The sequence below is a fragment of the Podarcis liolepis genome (genome assembly GCF_965112155.1).
Source record: "Podarcis liolepis genome assembly, chromosome: 4".
Lineage (NCBI taxonomy): Eukaryota > Metazoa > Chordata > Lepidosauria > Squamata > Lacertidae > Podarcis > Podarcis liolepis.
The window spans coordinates 77,468,409-77,488,390 of NC_139558.1; the positions used below are offsets into that span (position 1 = coordinate 77,468,409).

The 19,982-nt window shown below is 43.6% G+C and overlaps 1 long non-coding RNA gene across 1 annotated transcript; it reads left to right on the forward strand.

Annotated features, from left to right (window-relative positions):
* The first annotated feature begins 1,459 nt into the window (after nucleotides 1-1,459).
* On the forward strand, nucleotides 1,460-17,955 carry LOC310704945. The gene is made up of 3 exons (XR_014525108.1): nucleotides 1,460-1,549; nucleotides 17,158-17,314; nucleotides 17,595-17,955. It is a non-coding gene; the product is annotated as an uncharacterized lncRNA (long non-coding RNA).
* The last annotated feature ends 2,027 nt before the right edge of the window (nucleotides 17,956-19,982 follow it).

The following is a 19,982-nucleotide window of genomic DNA, read 5'->3' on the forward strand; positions in this document are numbered from 1 at the left end:
CTGGTGCTGGTGACAGTCACTCGACAGAGGCCACTTTCATACACAGAGATATCAGCACAAAGTGAGACATGCTGATCAAATTGTTTTCTCCACACCACCAGGTGGCAACAGTTATCTGATCTGCTTGTTAAGAAAATCCAGCACAACCACTGTACACAGACAGCAATCTTAGGAAATGTCCAAAAGCGGGTCCCCATGTGGCAGTCATACCCTATGGCAGCGGTTCTCAACCTGTGGGTCCCCAGATGTTGTTGGACTACAACTCCCATCATCTCTCAGCTCTGCTAGCTAGGGGTGATGGGAGTTGTAGTTCAACAACATATGGGGACCCACAGGTTGAAAAAGACTGCCCTATGGAGTGGGTTATTATACTAAGCATAAGTTCCAATGTAATGACCATACAACGGCTTGGCAGTTGGTTCTTCCTGGACTCTGACTCATGTGCTCTTTCCTCCCTTGCTTCCCAATTCCCAGCAAATTATTTGTTATTACCCTGAAACTGATCAAACTACACCCAAATGGAATAACTACAATTCGAAACCCATTTCAGCTCAATGAATGAAGAGACCAGGAGGTTTGTAGGGAGGGCTTCAGCAACTCACACCTCAACCCCACCCTCTCCCTGACGCCAGTGCAATGTGTTACTGAATGCCAAAGCCACTTGTCCTGACAAAAGTCACTCACCATGGCAGCTTCCTTGGGTGCAGCAGGCACAAGAGTGTGTAGGCATCAGGGGGTGGCACAAGTTGGCATGTGCAATGCTAAGGTGGGAGCAGTCAGTGCAGCAATGCTCCTTGCTCATGCATTGGTTTGATGTAAGAACATTTCTTCTAAATAAGGTTAACATGGTCTCCAACTATAGTTTAAGGGCTGCTCCTGAAATATTATGGTACCAGGAAAAAAGTTCAGCAGTGAGTCCCAAAGCCCTTTAAAACAAACTGTTTACTAGAAAAAAGTAACTCTCGTGGGGATGAGGAATCCTCAGATTCAGAGGCTTCCTACAACAGTACTGGAGCCTGTATCTCATCCCCTGAAAAACATATTCCCTTGGTCTCCGATGATAGTATGGCAGAGTCCTCAGAGGATGACAAAAGATCTGAGGAGTTTTCCCCAAAGGAGCCCCTACAAATTGAAACCTCGCTGCAACTTGAAAGACAACAGTTGCAAGAAATGGCACTTCCTGTTTAACTGGCTGTGGTGGGGAATGAGCCGTTTTGACTTCCTAGCCCAGACTACAAACCTCCACCAGCTGCTTCAAGACCCTGCTGAGACAACTTCCCTTCCTCAGTTGCAGGCTGCTATCCATGGTCCTGAACCTCCACCTTTGTCCAATGTCCTGATTTTGCTTTCCCTTTGCTTCCAGTCTACTCCAGAACTCTGAGCCTATTGGTCTCCATCTTGCTTGGGTCATCACATTCCTTTGGTGGTGGGCATCACAATGGATGAGCAATCCTGAAAACTATGCCAGGGGTGGGGTCCTCCTTTACTTCCTGGTTCACAGAAAACCAGGATCCCAAGCTTCCCCATGCACCTCAAGCCACTTTGACAGGTAGGTCCACCTGTCAATCACTAGTTGCCACTATAATATCCGTTCACTAATTTTCCCTTTGCAGCATAGCTTGAGTTCAACCTGGGCTTCAAAAGAAAGATCACTGCTGAAACCAGGTTTGCAGCCACTTCCCATGAGGTTACCTGCGGTGACTTCAAGTGCAATTGAAAAACTTCAGAGTGAATCTGATCTGAGTGCAAGGAACAATTAGGAGCATGCTTCAAGGCTTCCCATCATTCCTTTATAGCCACACACCTCCCCATTATATATGTGAGGCAAGTGGGCATAGCTGGGGGGAAATGGCCTGGTGGGCCAAATTAGGGCCTGGTTGGGCCTACTTGAGCCTGTGGGGTATTTAAGTCTGTGAACCAGAGGTCCCCCACCACTGCTCCATGTTCATACACATGTTTATTTCTGTGGCGGAAGATAATGACTACCAGGAATATGCTCGGTGAAAAGGAAGCAAGAGAGCAGCTTTTTGAGCTTTGAAATGTTTGTCTCCAATTGCTGCTTCCACCTACCCATAAACACAGATACCAAGAGGCCTCATAATTGCCGAAACCTATTATCATCCTACTCATTAAGAATCCCCAAGCAAGTAACACTGTAAATAAGTTAAAACCCAGAAATGAGCAGGCAATGCTCACTTAAGTTAACTCAATAAATCAATATTATTTCAGCAAGTGTTTGAAATGGTGGGTTTTTTTGTGACAGGATGGAGAAGCATGTACATGATGGGTCAGAGAAAGCCAAAGGAGCCCAATGGGATATTTTACGTGTGTGCGCGCACGTTTCTCACTTTTCCATTGATTAAAAAGCACACAAATAGCAAAGGGGAGAGTTTTGAGAGGCAGATAGAGAAGCCTGGAGGGCCACATTTAGCCCCCAGCCCAAGTTCTGCACCCCTGTCCAAAATAAACTCAATTGAAAATTGGGCCCCATTCTGAATTCCCAGTGATCTAACCAGGAGCATGACTGGTTCTGTTTGATTGACAATATTTTTATGCCGCTTTTCATTCGAGTGAATCCCAAAGCATCTTACAAGCAATAAATAGCAATAATATGATAGAACATCACAAACATAGCATAAATCATAGAAAAAATCATTGGTGAAACAATACAATCTATGAAACATGGTTAACAAAGAAGAAAGTAAAGAAAAAAGCTAAAAATCACAATTAAAGCAAAAGTCATATTAAATTATTAACAAATCAATTCATAATCTATAAAACAATATCAACAAAATAGCAAGCAGAAATAAACTAGTCCCTTTTAAGTTCACACACACACTCCACACTCCCGTGACTCATAATACTTCACTCAGTTCTGCTCACTAACATACATATATCACATAATGCCTGTGGCAGCAACTTCTAGCATCCTCTGTGATGTTCCCAGGCCTTCCCCAGGCCTTGCCTTGGTGGCAAGGAGGGCTTTCAACACTGTAAGATTCCATTCCATCATTGGGAACTAAGGGATATGCAGTTCTCATAAGCCCCAGTGTCCCTGGGTGCAGTCAGATCTTCAGGCCCCACCACTACTATAACCACCTGCAGCCCCTGAACAAGAACGTCCAGTGACTGAACTCTCCAGGAGCAGCAGCACAAAGGAGTCAGACTTGCTCCATGATAATTCCCAAGTCGAGCACACCACCTGGATTCTGCACCCTATGTACAAAATATGAGGACACACCACTGTCCTCAGACTCCTCTAGAGTGCTGAAGGACGCTGAGGGAGCATTTCCCAACCAGCTCATCCATACTACTGTCTTCACCTCCAAGAAGGAGCCAGCAACTGCAGAGAAAAATGCAGGTTCTTTAAGACAACCAGATACAGCATTTGGGAGGGGGATGGACTCTCCTGGTCAGCCTAACAAAAACCCTGGCAGTTACTGTAGACTAGTGCTGGGATAATGTGTATCCTACCTTGGTCATATGATTGTTATCCATGGTCCTGAATGTATACCAAGAAACTGGATCAGTACTTGCAGAACTGTCCATGGTGCTGAACCTTCCCCACTTCAAATTAGCTGTGGCTCCCTGTGTTATCTCTAACCCTCTCACCTGAGCTGTTGCCTCCCTGGGATGATGTATTCTGCTGCCATCCCTTGCTTCTGGCATGTTGAAAGTGGGGACGGATGGCAAAGAGTGGAGAAACACAGGCCAAAAATATCCATTAAGGACCACCTCCGCCCAGCTTCATAGATATCTGTGTCTGATTTCAAATAGAACTAGGACCAGAGCCATGAAATGCAAGCTCAACCCCAATCCATGCATTTCAGATTCTTTCCCATCACTGATTACTTTCTCATCTCTGGGGGTGTTCTTAAAAGGAAATGTGAGACAACTTACAATTTATTGATTTATTTTAAAAGTTACTGTACAGTGTCCTCTTTAATGTTATCTTTGCCTTAGCAGACTATGATGAGCACACCAGAATCTAGACTGCCTTAAAAAAAATTAAAAATACAGCCTTAGCTCGCAGCCCCATCCATTTAATTTGTTGGCATTGATTAAAATGGTCTGCAATGATTAATCAACCCAGGCTTTCAGTGACTGACCTGCTGATTAAACTTATTAAAACCTGCTGTTCTAACGTTACCAGCCACTAAAATTATCAATGAGCCATTTTCATGCATCATCAGTGTAGCTCCCATCCATTTCCTTCACAGAACCTGATCCCTGGTCAATCTTCTTAACTTTCTATACCTGGTTCATCACAAGAAGAGCTCCTTTCAGCAGAAGTCAGGCAAGTCCCCACCCAGTTGAACTGCTGGCCCCTAGTGAAAACTCCGCCCCACAGGCATTTAAAATCATTTCTAATTTTCTAGTTAATTTTTAACTGATTTCATCTCTATTGCATTTCTTAAGCTTAGAGATAATTGTAATTCAGTGCTATATAAATTGTAGAAATAATTAATTAAATGGAAAATAATTGTTTTCCCAGAAATGCCTTTGCAGCTCGTAAAACTATGCCAAAGCTTAAAAACAGAAGAAGGGAAATACTATGGGGTTAAGTTTACTAAAGAGTAGATTATGGTTGAGCTTTTAGAGACACTCTTTTTTTCAAAAAATGAATAGATTACATGCCACTTATTATATACAGTCCATCCAAAACAGCCTACAACAATAGTGTGTGTGTGTGTGTGTGTGTGTGTGTGTGTGTGTTTACTAAACCTGAAAACAAAGCAGATTCACAAGAATAAAACAGATTCCCTTATGGGATGGTGAGAGCCTGTGGCCTTCAACCAGAGGCTTGCCTACCCTCTGGTGGGGATGATCTGACCTCCAGATTGCTTGCATTGGGCAGTGGCTGGGACTAGCTGACCTACAAGACCCCTGTCAACATTGATTCCATGATTCTAGAAAACTTACACCATCATTCATTGCCATTTCATTCTATAGCAGTCTTCGGTATACAAAAAGCCTTACTATGACTGACTCATCTGTTCTCGCAACATGAGGCAAGGTGGCTAGACTTGCAGCTACTGCATTGTGCAAAGATGCCGAGAGAGCTTCCCAGCCGAGCAGGAATTTGAAAAGGGGTCACCAAGCCCGCCCACCCCTCCTGTCCACTTCTGCTGGCCTTATGGCAGCAGCTCGACTAGGATTATTACCTGCAGCCTCCCTCTGACGTTGAAGAGCTTTGACTTTCCTGCATGGGAACTAATAGCATCTATTTAATCTGATTTCCAGGGTGAGTCAGCAGCACGACACTGCATCCCAGCAGACAGCGTTAGCATCTGACCCCTATGTCACAAACACTTAAGACCCATAACATAGCCTTGCTTGTGCTCCAATCTGACAAGCAGCTGTCTGGCCTTGTGCACTCTTGCATGCAGATTCAGATTTCTGTTCCTTTAAATATTCCACCATTTAGGTATACACAAGATCACTATTTAATTATTGTTACAAAGAAATTCATATGGAATCACGTTTGCTCTCAAGTCCTAGACTCACAATGATAAAGATGGATACACCCAGTGCTTTTTTAAAGAAAAAAAGGTGGCAGTACTCAGAATGAAGTTGTTTCGGTAAGTGCCACATTTTTCACATGGGGGGTGGGGAGGAAAAGGTAGCTGGTACTGCATAACCTGGAGCAGCCCCAGAAAAAAAGCACTGGATACTGTCATGGAATTCTACTCAATATTGATCCAGAGCAGAACTCCAACGTGTAGTTAGCAGAGTAACATCTTGAACACGTTGCAGGATTCTCCAAAAAATAGACCAGAGGCAATTGTATGCTTTACTGCTGCTGAAGGCAAATGAGCATAATGGTCACAAATCCAATGTATTCAGGGTTGGCACTGTCCATAAGAAATCCAGTTGCAGCCAACTTAACTTAAACTTACAATAACTTACAATAAGTCTAAACCTTAACAATATATACAAAACGGGACGCGGGTGGCGCTGTGGGTAAAACCTCAGTGCCTAGCACTTGCCGATCGTATGGTCGGCGGTTCGAATCCCCGCGGCGGGGTGAGCTCCCGTCGTTCGGTCCCAGCTCCTGCCCACCTAGCAGTTCGAAAGCACCCCTAAGTGCAAGTAGATAAATAGGCACCGCTTTATGGCAGGAAGGTAAATGGCATTTCCGTGTGCTGCGCTGGTGCTGGCTCACCAGAGCAGCTTTGTCACGCTGGGCACGTGAACCGGAAGTGTCTCCGGACAGCGCTGGCTCCCGGCCTCTTAAGTGAGATGAGCGCACAACCCTAGAGTCGGACACGACTGGCCCGTTTGGGCAGGGGTACCTTTACCTTTACCTTTATATACCAAACACCACACCAGAAGGAAAAGAGATAGAGAAAGTGAAATCCAGACTCCTCCTGGCCCTGCTTTTATAGTCAGCATGACCTTGACAGAAAGAGATAAGAGAGCCAGTTTAAACCAGCTGTACTCAGCTTCTCTGAAGGAATAACCCAAACATCATGAACCTTCTGCTTGTTTCTTTCACACAGAGAAGCTTCTAGAAGCTTCCAGAACCCTCTTGAATTAATTTAGAATAGGAAAGATCTCTACACATCAGATCAATACTTTCTGCACTAAGAAATGCAAACTGACAGATACATCTCCATATCCCTCTGCATACCCATCTGCATTGCGAATACATGCATGAGGGAAGAGTTCTGATCTTTTATCTATTTATTACATTTCTACACCACCTTTGCCTTCCAAGGAGCTCAAGGTGGTGTACATGGTTACCCCCCCATTTCATCCTCACAACAACCTTGCAAGGCAAGTTAGGCTATTAGATGGTGACTGGCCCAAAGTCGCCCAGTGAGCTTCATGGCTGGGTGGGGATTCAAACCCTGGTCTCCCAGGTCATAGTCCAACACTCTAACCATTACGTGACACTGGTACTTACTGCTTTTTAGCCATCTAGATTGGATGTATACTCATTCAGGATCCTGAATGCATGTGAAGTGTAAATTATTAATTTTCATGAAGTGATCCTTGAGTGTGTAGCTTTTGTTAACACTCAGTTCACATTTCTTTAAGGAAGAAACTGAATCTGAAAAGATAGGGCTTGCCTGAGGGCTAAACTACAATATTAAAATTCCCAACCCTCCTCATGCCAAATTCTATGGTTGCATTTCATGTAGCACTAAGGAGATGGTTCCAATCTTCTCTCTACTCTCCCTGCACACTGTTCTGGGTGTTCTTCTGACCCTCTAGAACAGATATGAGGAGGATGTAGGGGGCATGTGGAGGAGAAGAGGGAGGAAAAGCATGTTGCACTAATTGGAATTGTGCTACCTTCCACTAGCACAATGATTTAATGGAATACTCCTCTAAAACTCCTGTATCTACCAGCCCATTATTATTACTCATACCTGACTGTTCTGGCTTTAGAGTATATTGGGCTCAAATGGGTCCCTCTTCATGTGCCTCTTTGCTAAGCCAGAGATGGGAAGCATCTCAGAGAGTGACAGTTTACCATCGCTGTTGCAAAGATTTGCTGCCAATGAGTCTCAAGCCTTTTTGGACCTTGAATTTATCTTTGTTTCTTGAGCCACAGTATCAAAATGCATCCAAATCTTTAACCTTCATTTCCTTTAGTTAGGTGGAATGTAAATCTTAGAGGCGTGCACTCCCCCAAGATTCACCTAAAAAAGGAGAAAATGTTCTGTTTTTGCATTGTTCTGTGCTTTCTCTGCTTTGCTCTGTAATTTAGGTTCCAAACTACTTGTGTTCTGCTACAATGGTCAATCTAAAATGACTATGACTTCCCCCACTTTTGGCCAAAGCAGATGATATTTTCAGGTGCAATACCCCCTCCAGAATGAATGACATATGCCATATTGTAGAACAGGTCCATGTATTTTTGTGGAGGAAGTAAAAGGGATTCATTTTCCTCCATAAACCATAATAGGGCAAGACCTTTATGAAGCCAGCCAACTCCAAAATCCATATTAGTTTCCTGTTTTTGGTGTGGAAAAGGAGAAGGGTGTTGTCTCTTTCTTACCTTAAAATAATTAAGAGGTGGCCAAGTGGTACGTATTTTTGTTTCGTATACAAGTTCCCAAAGGCATCATAATGTGATGCCATCTAGAATTTTTCCTATAGAGTTCTGAAAAGCTCTGGGTTTTGTTTGTTGTTTGTTTTCTTAAAGCAGAGCAATGAAAGATTTTTTAAAAAACATCCTGAATGAAACCTTTTCTTTAAAAAATAAAATAAAAAAATCCCTCAATGTTGCACTTGAATAAGTAGATAAATAAGTAGATAAAATTCCAGAGTTCTTCAGTGGTCTGCAGGCAACATTTTGAATAGCCTCTCTTCTTGCAAAGCCCACATACCTAGAGAATCACAGGGATATAGGAAAACACAGACCTCTAGGTGCAAAAACAATAGCCTTTGTGGAAGCCCTTAACTGATGGGTGGGAAGGATTGATGGTGCATTTGAACTCAGGGAATGGAGGAAAGTATCTGCTTCACCTATTTCTCTCTCTCCCCCCTCCCCACTTATTGCACTTGATCAGAGTATGGTAGGGCTTCTTCTGCCAACAAAAAAAATGAATAGCCCTTATATCACACAATTAAATCGAAATAGCATTGTAAGAATATTCTGCCCATTTCTAACATCCAAGCCTTGACTGATTCAGCATATCTGCTTCTGCACTGAGCAGCAGCAGCGAAATATTATGAGACAACAATTTGAAACTGAAATACCTGATGTTACTGGGAAATGAGCACATTTATCTGCATGGCAGATTTGAAAGAAATTCTCCCGCAGTGGCGTTCAAGCCATATGTGTAGTAATTAGGCATACGCTAAGGCAAAAATTCAAGGCTGTTTTCAAAATTAACTGTAAGAACAATATTGATGCATCTTATACAGTTCTTGTATGTTCTCCTTATGTTCTGTGGCACTGGCGTCCTTGAAACAAAGAGCTTCCTTGCCGAAAGGATCTACTGATGCCATGCTTAAGAATATAAAAGCCCTGCTAGATCAGACCAGTGGTCCATCAAGTCCAGCATCCTTCATATCACAATGGCGAACCTGCTGCCTCTAGGAACCAACAGAGCTTGAATACAGCATCCCCTTTCCCCACTGTTCTTCCCAAAGAACTGGTCTTCAGTGGTATACTGCCAGTAGTCCTTGATACAGCCATCCCCCATGAATGTGTCTAATCCCTTTTCATAGCCATCAACACTAGCGGTCATCACTACACACTGAGGATCTGATTCCATAAGTTAACCATGAGTTGCAGGGGAGAAATATTTTCTTCTGTCTATCCTGAAGTCAGTTTCATTTCAGTTAACAACAATTTAAAACATTTCAAAATAATTAAATTTAACAGTAAAAGAGATGAAAACATATCAATATCTGCATACCTGGGTAGTCTTGCCTAAACAAAATGTTTAAGGCAGGCACTGAAAAAAGGACAGCAGAGGCGTCTGCCTGATACCAATAGGCAAGGAGTTACAAAATGTAGGTGATCACACACAAAAAGATCGATTTCTTACAACTGTGTGAGTGGAAAAGCTATTCACGCCATGCATCATTTTAAACACTTGAGCCATGTTCCCCCACCACCACCCTTAGCCATTTTCTCTCCAAACTAAAATGGGGCAAGATTTTAGCTTTCCCTTGTACAGAAAGAGCTGCACATCCTGATAATTTTGTACCTTCTCCAGCTCTGCAGTATCCTTTTTGAGATGGAGTGACCAAAGTCATTCAAATTCAGTAGCAACACAGATCCACATAAGGATATTATGATGCTGGCAGTTTTATTTTCATCCCCTTTCCTAATAATCCCTAGGATGGAATTTGATTTTTCCACAGCTGCCGCACACTGAGTTTTCAGTGAGATATCCACCAGGACCCCAGAATGTCTTTCCAGCATGCATATTAGTAAGGTTTTATTGCCCTGATGTGTGCCACTTTGCACTTATACTGAACTCCGTTTGTCATTTTGTTGTCCATGCAACCAGTTGAGAGAGATTCTATTGAAGCAGTTGGCTGTCTTTGGTTTTTCACATCCTCAATAATCCACAAATTTGGCCATTTCACTATCCCCTAACTCTGGATCCTTTATGACTTAGTTTGAAAGTATGGATCCCAATACAAAACTCCATATGTTTAGTTCAAACAATCTTGCTGTACTTGAAATCCTCACACACTAATCTCGCCCTATGAGTCCACCTTAGATTGTAATGTGTTAGTTCTGAAAACACACTAAGCTTTGAAACCTTACAACGTTGTCCTGCATTTGCATCTATTAGTCAGGTCTAGAAGAACCTGGTTCACAACGATCCAGTCTTATCTTCACATCAATTTAGGTCTCTTCCAACTTCTTTTCTCTCCTTGAAAGCCATCAGCAGCGAGAGTTAGTGGCACAAACTTCACTGCAGAAAGTGAAACACTGAATTTGCTTCTCTCTCCCCTCCCCCCCTTAGTCTTTGTGATACCAGTTGGTTTAATTTCTCTTGACATTTCTCCCATAGCAGCAACAGCAGCATGTCAAGACTAATTAAACAAAATGGCGGTCGAATCCTAAAGAACATACATCTGCTGTGATCTGCTGCTAACCCCAAAGCTGGGGAGTCTTTCTTAGATCGTGGAGGGGAAAGGGCTGGAGAAGTGGCAGCAGTGGGAATGAGTGGTGAAATAATTCCCCAGGAAAGAAATCATGTTTGATTGCTTCATGTATACATAGCATCCACATCAACAGCAGAGTTCTGGCAATGAAGTAAAACAGCTGGAGTTTTAGTGTTTATCATGCAATCTGTGTAGAGATTGCCAAAGTACCTCTTGGAAGTCCAAAATGGCTACTTTGGGTGAGCCAGCTATTGAAGTTTCACATAATTTCCAAAATATTGTTCATTGCAGAAAGCAATATGTGGGGGAAATCAACAAGATCCCTTTGGGGAAAAAACATTCTGAGATTCAGGTGTTTTAAAGTTGTTTGTGGTTGCTCTGGCATTTTTAATGTGTTTCATAATCACAGCCTCATTCAGCCTCACAGCTCTGCAAGTGAGGTCAATGCCATTGCTATCTCAAAGATGGAAGATTAAATGACTTTGCTGATTGGATTTGAATTGTGGCCTGCCGGAGGCAGCTAAGTCCTATATTCTCTTTCCAGAATCACGGCGCCTCAAAGTATATCCTGTATACAGATATCAAACCCGTTCCCGGAGGTGTAGAACCTCACTTGGCCAAAACACTGGCATGCAAACATATGGAGGAAAACCCCAAGATTTGCAGAAGTACAAAAAATGTGGAGGGGGTGGATCTGAAACAGCCAAATGAAAACTGAGCATGCTCAGTGGTCAAGGAAAGCTGACTGGCTGTTGCAGGAGGGAGGGTGAGTTAGAAAGTCAGCAGGGAGAGGAAATGACACACAGTTTCCCTGAAAGAAGATTTGCCTAATTGGCAGGAACACTAAGCAGGAACACTCCACTCCAACGTGTTAATGTAGGTCCCATTTGCAGTAAGACAAACAGACAGATATGCCAGTCTTCAGCTTTGTAGTTAAACATTTGCTCTCACATATAATGCAGAAATTAAAAGTTAGGGAAATGTTGAGAAAATGGAATAAATTGCAGTGCGAATGAAACCAAAGACCTGTGAGAGCTCAAGGAATACAGCCATTTTCCATCACTGAATTAAACAAATCAGTTTTTTTAGCCATGAGTACCTTGATTCCCTGATTATAATTTTTTTAAAAGAAAATAATTACTGCTATGTTGACTTGCTGAAAAAAGCTTTCATGAGCTTTGTGTTGGGAAACACTAAGGCCAATACCTCTCAAACAACGCAGCTCCGCCCAGGATGATTCATCACTCCTGTGTCCCGTTGCACTGATGTGACCCATATCCAAGGACATGAGCACACAACACTAGCAGAGTCCAAACAGAAGCTGAGTCTTGAGGTGTGACATCTAAGCCTAATTTATTATATATAAAATCAAACGTAACAGAACAAAGAAAACATGGCTCCTCCCCTTCTTTCTGCCTTGGGGAGACAAGAACTGCAAAAACAACACGGAATGGAACTTCCATTCACAAGACTCCAACAATCACTGCTGGAATGCAAACACAGACATGTGACATGTAACAATCCCACACATCTGCAGCACGGAGGAATGAAATTCCCAACACTTTGTAGCTTCCCAGCAGCCTCTTACTCAAATTTCATAAAAAGCACACTGTGTGGTTCTATGATCCAGCTTCTTCTATTGCTCTTTCACCTGCCTGCCTCCGGACTTGGGATAAGAGGACATTCAGCCAGTCAAGCTACCTGCGATTACTTATGTCCACTTCAGAGGATTTCTTTACTTTGAGAGGTTTATTATGCAGATTATGGCAACGTCTGAAGAGCCCTGGGCTAACTTGTCCACCTTGTCAGCTAGAGCACAGATGAATTAACTGGAGTGTCAGTTTCTAATAACAAGACTTCTGTGCCTCATACTAATGGTGGAGTCACTCCCCACAAATGATGTTGAGGAGCAAGCGTCAAACCTATTTTCAAAATATTGATTTCACATCTAACTTTTAATCGTTTCTATACATTACCTGTCATAATAAGAACACAGACAACTCTTAAGAGCTGAGGAAACAGACTCCAGCTTTAGGAAAATGTTTGGTCCATTTTGGGAAGATGGAAGGGAGTGGAATGGCAGATTGATTCACATCATTCATGGTCCTCCAGGTGGCAAACATGGGTGTTATTCTGTTTTATCTTGAAAACATCCCTCTGAAGTTGTGATTCACCTAAGACCACCTAGAAAACCTCCTGGATGAGAAGAGGATTTAAATCTAGGTCTCCCTCACCCCTAGGTCCAACTCCTTGGCTAGCGACTTCTGCATCACCAAAGAAAGAAGAAATGCATCACCCCAAAAATACATCAAAAAGTGCATAGATTTGCATAAAATCTGCACATGGCATTCAAAACTGTTGGGGGGGGAGGTGAAAGATAAGAAGCCCCACCATAACCCCGTCATTTAAAACCATATTATGAGGTTAAATCACACCCCCTAAAATGGAAACAAACACCCCTATTTTGTGACCTGGTGACATTTCAATCCCCACAACCATATATCTAAATACTAACGTACAGTTGTACCTCAGACGTCAAACAGAATCTGTTCCGGAAGTCTGTTCAACTTCCAAAATGTCTGGAAACCAAGGCGCAGCTTCCGATTGGCTGCAGGAAATCGTGGAAGCCATGTTGGATGTTCAGGTTTGAAAGAATATTCACAAACCGGAACATTCCCTTCCAGGTTTGTGGCGTCCAGGAGCCAAAACGTTCCAGTCGCAAGGTACAACCAAGGTACAACTGTATGCACGGCATTTTAAAGTGGATTTAAGGCATCCCATGTGTGTGTGTTCTTCACGTGATGCCCACAACTTTCTCCTGATCCAAGTAGTGGCCTGCACTCCCCTGATTGAATTTGGATTTACCTGATCCACAGCTACCATCCAGAAGCTTGAGGGGTGGAGCCTGGGTGGCAGGCCGGGATGGAGAAGCCTCCACTCTGGTCCACCGCTTGGAAATAAACGCTGACTGTGCCCAACCACAGCAATGCAGTCAGCTGAAGAGCAGCCCACCCAGCCTCTCTGTATTCTGTGGATTTACTTGTATACTAATTCTGCTTTGCCTCCTTGTGCCCCCTGTTTAACAGTGGTATTTGGAGCCGGGAAGGAATTTTCCTGCAGACAAACTGGGCCCATCTGGAGTTTTTGCCTCCCTCAGACATGTGATAAGGCGGAATAAAACTCAGTAGAAAATTATGTTACCCAGTTGTGGACATACTGAAGCGCATGGCAAGGGCAGGTGTTTGTTTTTAGAAGCGTGGTGACATTTTGCTGAGTGGCGTCTGTCACCACACCCACTACTTCCATGGGTCAGACGCTCTCCTCTGGGCTACTGATGGGACCAGGTACAATAAACATGTCTTTTAAAAATAAATAAATAAAATCAACCTGTTGTTTTGTGTAAGCTTGGAAAATTTGTATCTCAAAAGCAGTTTTTAAAAATTGACTGTCTGAACAGGTAAACAAATACCTGCCTGCATAGGCACAATGGTCCTCAGGTTTCCATAACTCTGGTCCTATTACTGTAAACATAAATCTCCTCTAATTGACATAAACCTCCTCTAATTATATAAGTTTAAATGAAACAGAAAGAAAGATTAATATAAAAGTTCTGCCCTGAATCCAATCAGCAGTGCGTGGAGCTGCTAACACAGCACAACAGCCCTTCTGGATACGACCAAGACACCATCTCGTTCAGTTCTAAATGATATTTATCACAGTGGTCATCCCATGTAAGCAACTTCCCATGTTGTGTTTTATTTCCCCACCCCACTCCAATCATCTGCTTTTATAAGGAAGGGATAGAAATCAATTACATAGCAGACAAACTCATAAAGGAAAAGCTGTACTATAAGAAGTTTCACAATCGATTAAAAAAATGTACCTATGCATCTATTCTGCTTTCTTCCCACTTGCTCCTGCCATCTTCTGGATACATTATAAAAGCTTATAACCTTTCAACCTGGGGTTATTTTCGGAACTTAATGATGAATTCCCCAGAAACTATGTCTGTTCAGGCCACGGTTATGTCTGAGAGTGACCAATACCAGATGCTTTAGAAGATCTCCTGCAAGCTCCCTACAGCCAGCAGATGGGGAATAAATTGCTCTTACAAGGAGTCAGATCTTAATCTCTAGTAGTTAGAGATTGGATTTAGTCCTGAAGCATCTGTTTTTATATCCTTTTCAACATTTGGTAGCATTAAACTCTAGTTGTCATTATTCATAGAGAGGTCTCATATGTGTCCTTAAATAACAGTAAATTTTTGGCCTCAGCTGTATCCTGTGGCAATGAGTCCCAGAAACCATTTTTTCCATGCTTTCTTAAGATGAAACTCCCAGAGCTCTTATCTAGGCATGGGAGATAAATTAAATTCAGTGCACCTTCTCACTTTCTAAAACAATGCAAGGACTGAAACACAGTCCTCTTTTGAAATTCACAGTTTTCTGAATTTTGCAATGCAGTTTGCTAGCCAAAATGCACATGCAGCTGTACCTTGGTTGTTGAACAGAATCCATTCCGGAAGTCCATTCGACTTCCAAAAAGTTTGGAAACCAAGGTGTGGCTTCTGATTGGCTGATTGGCCCTGGAAACAATGCTGACAGTCAAAACGGCTATTCGGCTTCCAAAAAACGTTCGCAAACCAGAACACTTACTTCCGGGTTTGTGGTGTTCAGGAGCCAAAACGTCCGAGTACTAAGACATTTGGCAACCAAGGTATGATTGTGCTGGGTTAAAGTGTGCATATAAATGCACATATTAATGAAAATAGTGTATACAAAGATACATTACGTCAGGGAAGATTGCTCTGTAAAAAATGTGCACATGTATACAGTGGTACCTTGGGTTAGAAACACCTCGGGTTACAAACACTTCGGGTTACAGACTCTGCTAACCCGGAAGTAGTACCTCTGGTTAAGAACTTTGCCCCAGTATGAGAACAGAAAGTGTGCACCGGCGGCGCGACAGCAGCAGGAGGCCCCATTAGCTAAAGTGGTACCTCAGGTTAAGAACAGTTTCAGGTTAAGAACGGACCTCTGGAACGAATTAAGTTCATAACCAGAGGTACCACTGTATATTTCAAGACATTTGCATTAAAAATGATGGTTAATTTTCATGGCAACTTTAAAAAAAATCACAAAATTATGTTGCAATTTGGAGAACTAAACTTAAGAATGGAAAAATGAGAAATCAATGAAACCTGAACGGGAAGATTTTCCCATCTCTACTCCTCCTCAAGCTCTGCTTTGTGTTCCTTGTGCCAAACCTTTTTCCAGACTGTTGCTATTTCCAGGTTTCTAATTGAGGTTTTACATTTTAAGCTGATTTGGCATTCTTGCAGAATACCGCCACCCACCCAGATGAAAATCTGGAGGGCATCAGATTGGCAAAGGCTGCACTATGGCTTTCACAAAAGACACTTGACTTCTCATTTGCCCCCTTTCTCATTTTATTGCTTCTTCCTCTACATCAAAACCACCCAGCATGGCCACCGACCACCATAGAGCGCCATCTTGGTGCCAGATTGATGGGCCAAGGAAGAAGAGCCACCACCCTTGTCAGCTGGTTCAGTGGAAGCGCCTTCCATCTTCCTTTCCTCCACCCTCCCCTCTCCCCTTTCACCCGCTCCCTGTGAGCAGCAGGGAACCTTTCCATTAAGAAAACAAACCCATCACATGTTGAAGACACAACGCCGGAGCAAGGAGGGAGGTGACGGGGGCCGAGACAATGTATTTTTAGTCGTTTTGATAAATTATGGAGACGTGAAGCTGATAATTTATTGAAGAAGGGAAACGGGGGACTCTATGTAAATGTTTTCGGATGAATAATTAATGTGGCTTTCTAACATCAGGGGGTCTTTAATTAAGGCCTCTCCTCTGTTAAACAAGGCAAAGCAGACACACTTGGATATGTACGGCGGCTAATTGCACCTTTCCCATGTAAAGAAATGCGGCATCTTAGAAAGGAGGTGTGGTCTGCATCCAGAAAGCAAGACAGCTCCTACCCAGGGAAGCGACTGTGATGCTCTTGTTTGGCCTGGTAGGCCCTGGGGTTGGCATTAAGTGTAATCTGCCTAGTGTTGGCAAGAGGCCACAGTGGAAAGCTGGGGAGGGAAGGGTTCTTTTGAGCACTGTTGGAAGTCATGCAGGAGTCTTTGCAACCCAGCATGTTATCTGAGCCTCTGCTGTTCCATCGCTGCTGGTCCCTGTGGATATTTCCCTTGGTTTGACGGCTCCTCCTCATATTGACTCTGTCAGCACCTCCCTGTGCAGCGGCAAGGGAGGCAGATCCCATTAGGAGTGGATCACAAGGATAAGACAGGACCCGGCAGTGGTGGCAAGAACTGCAAACACTAGCTGAATACCTTCCGAAGTTCCCTTGCTGAGGAAGTGATACCTAGGACACGGAAGGTGTGGACAATTAGTGTTCTGGTTCCTGCCTAACACATGACAGTAGGTGCACCTTCTTGTAAGTGTGAGGTACTTTATTAAAGCAGATTAACAGTACAGACTCAGCGGCATGAAAAGAGTTGAATACAGATCAGGGGCTCTTACAAGGCAAAGGGTTCAGTCTAGGACAAGGGCCAAAGATCAGAAGTCCACGATCAATAACAAGAAGGTCCGCACAGGAGCTGCATAGTTGTTCCAATAAGTTTCCCTGCCTACTAGCCAAGCTTTTAAGCAGAAGATGCAGAAATACTCACAACCATCTGTCTCCTGGCCTGAAGGTGGGGAATGTACCTCCTCTTTTCTTTTGATGTGCCACATCTCCCTGGGAGACAACAGCAGCATATCAGGCTGCGCCCCAGAATGCCCATGTCCTCTGATGGAAGAGAGGCCCCCATGGTTTCTGACAGCGCCCTCGCTTCCATGGGCAGGGAAGAAGTTGCCTCAAGGACTCTTGCTTCTACAGCACAGCCAGATGTGTCTGGAAGTGGCAGGGGGCCCCATCCACCAGGCTCTGCTCCATTAGGTCACCACCCTCTTCTTCTTCACCTTCTTCCTCAGGTACCTGTCACTCCTGATCTAAATCCAAGTATTCTGAGGCCATTGTTACCGTGAGGAACTGAAGAACAGCCCTGCCAGGATCCTGTTTTCCACAGCGGTCAACCAGATGTCTATGGTAATCCCACAGGCAGGACATGAGAAGAACTCCCTTCTCCTACTGTTGCTCCCTGACAGCTGGTATTCCAGGAACGTGTTGGATCCCAGAAAGAGCATACAGCTCTTGTGACTAGAGGCCATCAATAGCTTATCCTCCATGAAATACTCTAGAACCACCCAAGTTGGTGGCCATGGCCACATATTGTGGCAATGAATTCCATAGTTTATAGCTAGGTGGGTAAATGCCGCCTATTGTCAGTCCCAAATTGCCCACGGTTTTAGCATTGTGAGAGTGGAGAGGACCCTGTTCCTATTCAATTTCTTCACACTATAAGGTGAGAAAACACAAATTCTTCCCTGATTCTTCCAGGCCTGAGCACAATGCTTCCTGCCTATATTGTGGCAGGTGAATCAGCAGCAACAACAACAACAACAGGATGTAGCTGGCAGAGAAGTCATCTATAAACATACAAAACTGCTCTGTACTTGAGCATTTTCACACCTGGCCGGAGGCATATCAACAGCAGGAATAGCCATCCCTGGCACTAAGAACATCTCTTTGCATGCTCTCACTTAACTAGACACGCCATGAAGCTGTTCTGCAGGAATAATTACATGGAGGAAACTATGATGGACCTTTCTATCAGGAAAGAAGCTGCTTTGGGGTGGGGTGATTTTGAAAGAGTGGTGGAACTTTTCAATAAACGGACATTTTTGCACTCCTGAATATTCTGGATTTCTGTTCTTGTTTGTTGTTTTCTTCAATGTGTGTTTAATGCCTGCATTTTTCAGAGTTGTTTTTTTCACACACATACTTCACTCACACAGAGTATAGCTGTCAAGAATACTGTAGGTGGAAATGGGGTATAGAAAGGTGAGACTTTTGGAGTGTTTGACGATAGGTTTTTAAAAGGGGGGAGGGGGAGAATGGCAAGTAGCTTTTCAGACACTACCCTGTGTCGAGCACATTTTTTTACTACTGAAACATTAAAAAAAAAAAAATCAAGACGGGAAGCTACAGGAACATGGCTCCTGTCAGTTTCAGTTCATTTCAAGCGCAGCTCTTGGAAATAGTTCTGGCTAGAATAATGAACATCTGCTGCTCTCTACCGGTGAGCTGGAATGATACAGCAAATGAAGTTACTATGAGAAAAGGTATGTTCAAACTCAGGCAATACTTAGTCAAGTAACCGGTCAAATATTTGTATTGCCTTCCAAACATTGCTGGAGTACAGTTGCCCCTGCCCCTGCTGGCTGGAGCCAATGGGAGTTGGAATCAAACAGCTTCTGGAGGGCTGCAGGTTAAACACCTCTGCTGTAGAACACCCCAACAGAGACAAACGACACACCAGGTGAGGAAGATCTAACACCAAGTGTGATCTGGTTATGTGAAATGCCAAGCACCTTCAAATCTTTGTGATGCTTCAGCATGACTTCGCTCTATGACAGCATTGTGCCTCACCTGTCTTTCCCCTTTGTTCTGGCACAGTGTTGTAACCTTGCAAAATCTGAAAGGTACAGTACAGCCTGAGAGTCGGTGTAGCTGCTGAAGCCCTGTACAATAATAGTTAGTGAAGCTGTTTGGAATTTGAGTAAGGTAAATGATGACTCTCTCTTTCTCCTCTGCCTCCCCCCCCCCCCCCGGTACAGTGGTACCTTGGGTTAAGAACTTAATTCGTTCCGGAGGTCCATTCTTAACCTGAAACTGTTCTTAACCTAAAGCACCACTTTAGCTAATGGGGCCTCCTGCTGCCACTGTGCCGCCACCGTGCGATTTCTGTTCTCATCCTGAAGCAAAGTTCTTAACCCGAGGTACTATTTCTGGGTTAGCGGAGTCTGTAACCTGAAGCGTATGTAACCCAAGGTACCACAGTAGTTTCTTGGGGGGGGGGGGTCCCTCTGTGCTTTTTGTCCCATCCTCTCCATCTAAAAATCTGTCCTCAACCTCTGTGTTTCCCACATGTGTATAAATGTTGTGCTTTACCCCCCAGAGACATCACACAACTCTTGCCCACAAGGCAATACTACTGAAGTGTGTGGCACACGGTGTGTGTGTGTGTGGGGGTGATCTCTGTGATGGCACATGAGCTATTCACAGATATTCCTCTCTCTCTCTCTCTCTGGTTGCTACATGCACACCTACAACTTATATTTCATACAGAGACATACTTGCTCCCCCCCCCCTGGCAGAATCCTATCTTCTTCTTCTTTTTCAAACTGTGCCACATTCCCTACCATTCAGAGATCAAAATAATTTTTTAAAGAAATTCCCACCTAACCTATATAGTTCCC